The following is a 1,268-nucleotide window of genomic DNA, read 5'->3' on the forward strand; positions in this document are numbered from 1 at the left end:
TACTCTCTCTCTCTCTCTCTCTCTTATCCCTCTCCCTCCTTCTCTCTCTCTCTCCCTCTCTCTATCTCTGTTGTTTTTTTTCCTTTTTTTTTTTCTTTAATTTGAAAACACATTTGACAAATCATACGGATGGTGACACTACCATTCCTCTAATCAATGTCACCATCCATTCATATAATTACATATAAAAAAATATCATTATGAAATACAATATGATATGATAAGGAATAAAGTAATACTTTTAAATGATAATAATTAATCATATCACAATACCACTTCATCCAATTTCTTAAATAATCTCAAGAATTGGGCGTTGGCATTTTATTTGAATTGTGATTGAGTCATATTGAGGGAGTTAAATGAATGGATGAATAATGATGACTAATGCTTCTCTAGCAGTCAATTAAAATAATCGAAATGCCAGATGGGTGTTGACAAGAATGGTAGTGTAGTGTTTGGATAGGATAGAGTAGGATAGGATTAGGTCAGCTATAATGGGATCTTATAATTCGTGAAATGTGACACTTAAAAGAATGAATGGATTGATGAGTCATCCCTTCCTTTCTTCCATTATTTTATAATGGAAATAGAAAATGTGTGAAATTGCTCATTTTATCTTATCATCATTATTTCCATTCCAATTACTATCACTATCACTACTACCACTACTACTACTACTATTATTACTATTTCATCAAAGAGAAAGATTGATGATAATGACCTTTGAACTATTTCCCATTTTTTAAATCAATTCATTTATTTCTTCGCCTTTCTTCTTTTTCATCAATCTTATATGCCTAAAAAAGTATGCAGCATTGATATATTTAACAATTAAAATGTTTTGTGTGCAGGATCCAGAATGATTCAAATTCCGGAATAGTAATAGTTATATTCAGGATTTGAATGATAGAGATGGATGAAATGTTACGGAAAAAAGATTTATATCAACAAAGAGATATTTTTTTGTATGTGAAAATGAATGATTCACAAATAAACATATGAGGAAAAACGTTTAATGTTATTCTGCACGCATAAAATTAACTGCAATTCGCATACGTAAAATTAATTGCAATTCCGCATATGGAAAATTAACCCACAATTCCGCACACGTAAAATTAATTGCAATTCCGCATATGTAAAATCAACTCTGAATTCTGCACACGTAAATTATTTCAGTTCCGCATATGTAAAATTAACTTTAATTCCGCGTATGTGAAATTATTAACTCTGAATTCCGCATACGTAAAATTATTTTAATTCCGAATATG

The sequence above is a fragment of the Loa loa genome, assembly GCF_000183805.2.
Source record: "Loa loa unplaced genomic scaffold supercont3.165, whole genome shotgun sequence".
NCBI lineage: Eukaryota > Metazoa > Nematoda > Chromadorea > Rhabditida > Onchocercidae > Loa > Loa loa.